This window comes from Loxodonta africana, chromosome 21 (assembly GCF_030014295.1).
Source record: "Loxodonta africana isolate mLoxAfr1 chromosome 21, mLoxAfr1.hap2, whole genome shotgun sequence".
Taxonomy (NCBI): domain Eukaryota; kingdom Metazoa; phylum Chordata; class Mammalia; order Proboscidea; family Elephantidae; genus Loxodonta; species Loxodonta africana.
Window position 1 is genome coordinate 59,888,576 of NC_087362.1, and position 6,030 is coordinate 59,894,605.

The window sequence follows — 6,030 nt, forward strand, 5'->3', positions numbered from 1 at the left end:
GCCCCAGCGCGGGCGCGGGCCAGTATGGGCTGGGGCCGGGCACACCGGATCTCAGCACCACCCCCGTGCCCCGGGCGCTCAGCGCCACTTTGCGGGAAGGACCCAGGGACAGCCCTGGAGGACACGGGGTCGCTTGCCCCTTAGGTGGATTCGAAACTGAGGCAGAGGAATGGGTGGGCAACACAGACCTTGGGCTGGAGTTTACCTTTGCCTGTTTCCTTAAGACTAGAAAGGATGGGAGGGAGGAGCTCGCTGGCTGTGCGGGAGGAGCAGTCTAAGTCAGGGGTCCTGACTGTCTGCCTCGGTCGTCTGCAGGACATGAGGGGAGACGGGGAATAACAGCAACAATAACGGGGCTTATCAACGGAGCCTGTACCTGGCCAGATGCCCGCTATACTCTACAGAGGTTTATTTATCTTATCCTCAAGTATTACACCAATTTACAGATGAACACACTGAGGCTCAGAGAGGAGACAGGTGAAGGAATTTGCTTAAGTCACACAGTGAATCACAGGCAGACAAGAGGAAGAGAGGGGAGTAGGGAGAGAAGGAAAGGGGAATAGAACAGAGGAGGCAGAAAGAAAGGGAGGCTGCTCCCCCAGGAGAGGGTCAAGGGCACTCTTGAAAGTTGGTCCCATTCAAAGCTTGACTACAGCCTCCTTGCCTTCTTGGGCACCTTCTGGGGCATGGAGCTCCCCTCCTTCTGCAGAGGACTTACTCTTTGGAGAGATCTTTCTGCTAGGAAGGCCTTCCTGCCATTGAGCCCAAATCCACCTCCCTGGATCCTCCCCATGGTGGGGCAGTGTTCACTCCCAGGCCACCTCCCCACCCCACCCCCACTGCCACCAGCTGTGGGTGTGAGGGCACTGGATAGTGGTCATGAGCACAACCCTCAACTGCAAACACCCCTGGATCATCAACTTACTGGCTGTGTTACATTGTGTTGCATTGACCACGTGCCTTTACTTCTCTGAGCCTCAGTTTTGACATCCGGCATATGGGGATAATGATAATAATACCTCCACAAAACATGGTCGTGAGAATTTGATGACCTCAAGTTGGAGCTTATGCAGCCTGTGCCTGAAACCCATGAGCTCTCCTTATATTTTTGTCCCCATCTCTAGGCCCCACGTCCCTGAGACTCAAGCTGCCCCTCCTAGGACCAACTCAGATATCTAGAAGTCATGGGAGCAGGGGGTGAGAAAAGCATGGACTTTGCAGTCAAATTGCTTGTGTGTGATTCCCAGCTCTGCCACTTCTAGCTGCATGACCTCAGGCAAGTGCCCTGATGTCAGTTTCTTTGTCTGTTTAATGGGCATCCCAGCCTCCACTGGCCACTGCAGAATGTGGTAGGGAATGGATGAGAAGCTGGGTGGTCAACTGTATACATGGGATAGGTTGGTTAGATCCCAAAGTCAGGATGTGCACTTCAGTTCAGCTCGTGTTCACTGAGCACCTACTGTGTGCTTGGCCCTACACGAGGTCCCAAGAAAGACTTTGTCTTGTTCCCGCTCCAGAAGAAGAGACAAAGAGACATATAGGCAAATAATGACAATTCAGAGAGACAAATGCTGACCATTTTTAGGTGCATTTAATCCTGAACGACTCCATAAGGTAGACAGGACAAAGGCCGCTGTCCCATTTGGTAGATAAAGAAGTTGAAGACCAGGTAGGTCAAGCAAGTTGCTAAAGGTCACATAGCAACCAGGAGGCAGAGCTGAGCCTTGAACCCAGTGCTCTTTCGACCTGGTGGTATGAGGCCAGCTGGGAAAGTTCTCAGAGAAGGGTGCTGAGGGAGCTACCTTCCCAAACTCTTCACTCTTCAGCCTGGTCTGCGGCCTAAGATTCTACTAGTAGTACAGTTGTTCTCAGTATTCTTGGGGGATTGATTCCAGCAATACCCCACAGATACCAAAATCCAGGGATGCTGGAGTCCCTTATATAAAATGGTGTAGTATTTGCATATAACCTACATGCATCCTCTTGTATACTTTAAATCATCTCTAGATTACTTACAATACCTAATACATTGTAAAGCTGTATGAATTGTTATTATACTCTATTGTTTAGGGAATAATGACAAGACACTGGACGAACAATGCTTTAAATGGGTGCTGAAGGGAGATTGAGGTACCACGAAAAGGTGGGAGGCAACAGCAGGGTATGCCTACACATTATTTCATTCATGTGGATTCAGTGTAGTGCTCAGTGTAAGGAAAATTCAAGTTTTGAGTTTTGGAACCCCCATCCCAGTATTTTTCCATCTGTAGTTGGTTGAATTCGTGGATACGGAACTTGTGGTTATAGAGCGCCAAATGTACCTGGCTCCTTTGGCTGAAGGGTAAAGGCTTTCCCAATATAAATGAAATGTTTATTGGTCATTTACACTTGAGTATGAAGAAGCTAGGAAACCCTGGTGGCGTAGTGGTTAAGTGCTATAGCTGCTAACCAAGAGGTTGGCAGTACAAATCCACCAGGCGCTCCTTGGAAACTCTATGGGGCAGTTCTACTCTGTCCTATAGGGTCGCAATGAGTTGGAATCGACTGGACGGCAGTGGGTTTTTTTTTTTTTTTTTCATGAATAAGCTAATCAGATTTTATGGGTGGAGATCAGAGGGAATCTTGAGTGTTTGGATTGTTGGGTAGGAAACAGGAGGTATGCAAGGAGAGATTGACAGTAAAGAGAACATAGGAGGCAGCTGCAGGGCAGAATCGGGGGAGCCAGGGGATGGAGCCCACATTAACTGGGCCCCTCTGTGTGCCAAGAACGTCCTCTTTATGCAGTATAACCAAATACTGGCATTTTTGTAGTGCTTACAATGTTTCAGATACTTCTAGGAAACTGAAGCAGAGACTAAATAACGTGCCCGAGATTACACATCTGGAGGTGGGGAAGCTGAGATCCGGACCCAGGCAGGCCAGCTCCAGAGCCCCTGCTACTTGCTACTGTCCCATGCTCCCTCAAGGCTAACGCAGTCCCCATGAGAACCCTATGCAGTAGAAATTATCATCCCATTTAACAGGTGAGGAAACAAAAGCACAGAGGGCCCAGGACGGTGGAACTAGTAACTGGTGGTTCTAGGGTCTGAATCCAGGTCTGAAGGCCATATCTTCTCCCTACACTTCCCACTTGCCTGAGGCCTGGCCCCAAACATCCTGGGCTCCACCTTGCCACCCTGCCCAGGGTCAGCAGTCTAGACAGTAGGATATGCTTCCGACTGCTCCTGGCCTTGGGCAGCCCTTGTTTTCTCCCTGGAGGAAGCAGCAGGCACAGCCTCCTCCCTTGGATACTCTGGGAACAGATTTCCCCTGGGGCAAGGCTGTGCCCAGGCTGGGAGGACTTCCTGGTCTCTTTCCAGGCTCAGGTCAGAGCTTCAGGCTTGGACAGAGGGGCCAGGACTTGGGAGAGGGGTCCAGCAGTTCAGTGCTGTTCCAGCAACCCCTTCTCCTCTGGGACTTGGCTTCCCCATTGTTAAATGAACTCCTTGGGTGGTATGGTAGTGTCTAAGAGCCCTCCTAGTTCAGTCCTGGGGAGCTGCTCTCTGAAGGTGGAGAAGACCTACCTTCCTTTCTAGAGCAGAAATGAGCCCCAGGGCCTTCTGGTGAGGGATCCCAGCTGGGCCGGGGTCCACAAGAGGCAGGACGCCAAGCAGCTTCTCTGTCTGCCCCAGTGATGATGAAATTTCTACTCAGGAAAGCAGCTGTCCTGGGCTGCCAAGATATTGTCATCTTGGCATTGGGAGGCCTGGGGTTTTCCAGCCCTCTGCAGGGAACGCTCTGTGGGGAGAGAGGCTCCTAATAAGGTCATAGGCTAATATCTCAAGGTTTGGAATTCTCACATTAGAGTCAGGGATGGGTGGATAGATGAGATGGCTTTGACTTTGTCTGCCAAGGGCACCTGTGGAAGCCTGCCTGCCCCCCACAAGTGCGCCTACTCAGCTTAGTGAGTCAGACCCTTGCTTTGGGCCCTGAACAAAAAAGAGAAACAGGAAGAAAGTACTTGGAGAGGGAAGGGGTTGGGAGGGACCTCATTCAGAAGATTGTACCGTCCCCTCAAATCGTCCTAAACTAAAGGGGGCATCCCACTGCAAAGCTCCACCCCAGCCCCTGCTTCCTGGTCATCTATTTTGGCCTTTAAAATAAGGGTTGTGTCAACCCTTGCCACCTTCGTGATCTGGACCCTGCCTGTCACCCTGGCCTCCTCTCTCACCCTCTCCCCTTTGCTCTCTGTGCTATACCAGCCTTCTTTAAATTTCTCGAAGCTGTCATGCTCCCTTCTACTCCAGGGCCTTTGCATTTCCTTTGTTTTTCCCCACCCTGCTTGGCCAATATGGCAGGATGCACCTTCTTCACACACACCCCTTCTGGAGTCTGGTACTTCCCAAGTCTAGGATGAGACAAAGGAACTTTTCGTATTGTAGTTGGAGGATGGGAAGAAGACACTCTGACCATAATAAGATGGGCTGGAAATCTGCTCCTGAGAGGTTTCTTTTCCATATAAAATCCTGATTTGTTTTTTGAAGGCCTCCTCCCCCTCCTCCACATATGCCAGACCTCTGTTTCCCCCATCCTGCCACACTTTCTATCCAGCCCCGGAACCATGTGGGACAGAGAATGAGAACATGCATGCAGGAGACTGGTCAGAAGAGATGATAGGACTTTTGATGGTGGGTGGGCAAAGGGCCTGAAAGGGCCTTGGGGGAAGGGAGGGAGAGGGTCTGAGAGAAGCTCTCTGCTGACCAACAAGGCAGCCACATGATGTGTCCCAGCATCTAGGTCCAAGGTTCCACCTCTTGGAGAGAATGTAGGATAATCAAAATTATCCGGTATGTTTGATCTGGTATGTTCATGGTGTTGGCAAAGAATCTACCGTGGACTGCCAGAAGAACAAACAAATCGGTCTTAGAAGAAATACAACCAGAATATTCCTCAGAAGTGAGGATGGCAAAACTTAGACTCGCTTACTTTGGACGTATCATCAGGAAAGACCAACAGCTGCAAAAGGATATCATGGTTGGTGAAGTTCCGATGAAAATGAGAGACTCCTTCAATGAGATGGATTGGCACAATAGCCACAGCTATGGACTCAAACATACCAGTGATCATGAAGATGATGCAGGACCAGGTAATGTTCTGTTTTGTCGTGCATAAGGTCACCATGAATCAGAGCCAACTCAACAGCAATTAACAACAACAACATGTTTGATCAATGACTGAAATAAACTCATCAGTGAATTGATGAGTGAGTGAGTGAATATTTCCAGACCTAACTTGCTGTCCTTCTGGCTGGGGCACCTTTCTCATGTGTCCACTTGGCAAACTCCTGCTCAGCCTTCAGGACACAGCCCAATGTCATCATTTCTACTGGCCAGACTGAGATTGAAAATGAGTGTCCCTGCCGGTACCCCACCCCAAATGTGAGTTTCCTCAGGGTGGAAACTTGCATAGGGCTGCCCATCAAAGTGCCCTGTCTGTTCCCAGCCAAGGGGTGGGACTTCACCCACGCTCAGCCAATTAGGACCAATGCAAGGATGGGAAACCAACTGGGACTGATCCTTCCTTAGATGCCACCTGATGAAACCTCTGGGGAGTCCTTGCTATCTCAAGGCCCCAAGGTGCCTTGGGCTCTACCCTAAGATCCAAGCCTGGATTTGCAGCCTCCTGTTCATTCTATGAGCTATTCCAGATGCCCCCAAATATAGTCATTTTTTTGGTTTTCACAAGAGTTGTATTCTGTTGTTTGCTATTGAGGACTCATAATCTGTGTCTTGGGTATGTGGGTGCTCCTTGGAGCCTCAGGGTTGATGAGCTAAGGGCCTGTGAGTGGTACATATGGGTAGTAGGCGCATGGATTTGGAAGGGAGACATCAGAGGGTATTTGTGGGTGATTGGCACAGGTTCCCAGAGAAGAAGGCCTGATCTGTCCCTGGGAGGGTGGAGTGGTTCTGGAGGGGTGGGAGGAGGGTGGCCTACTTGGACAGAACTTGTTGGGATTGTCCAGCAAAGGCAGCAGCACCAGTGTGATGGGAA